Raw genomic sequence first — 299 nt, 5'->3', positions numbered from 1 at the left:
CATCTACGGCAGACACTATTGATCTTCTGGCGGATCGATTAATTCGGTATCATGGGTTTCCCGACGTCCTGATCTCAGACAGAGACCCGCGGTTCCAGTCTCAGCTATGGCAACTTCTATGTCAGAGGTTTCAGATCAAGCGGGCTATGTCTTCGTCCTACCATCCGCAAACTGATGGCCAGACCGAGCGACTCAACCGCACTTTAGAACAGATGCTTCGAACGTATATTCAGACTGACGAGAAAGACTGGGAGCGTTTGTTGCCGGCTCTGGAACTCGCTTATAACACAACTTCACGC

General features: G+C 50.5%; 1 protein-coding gene across 1 annotated transcript in view; it reads left to right on the top strand.

Annotated features, from left to right (window-relative positions):
• Window positions 1–299, top strand: part of EMH_0014900 (uncharacterized protein) — a gene marked incomplete at both ends in the record, with an annotated part of 4,981 nt that overhangs the window by 2,659 nt on the left and 2,023 nt on the right. The gene's annotated exons all lie outside the window — the stretch shown is intronic.

Source organism: Eimeria mitis, genomic scaffold (assembly GCF_000499745.2).
Source record: "Eimeria mitis Houghton genomic scaffold, Emh_scaff519, whole genome shotgun sequence".
NCBI classification, from domain to species: Eukaryota; Apicomplexa; class Conoidasida; order Eucoccidiorida; family Eimeriidae; genus Eimeria; species Eimeria mitis.
This window is presented reverse-complemented; position numbering and strand designations above follow the sequence as displayed.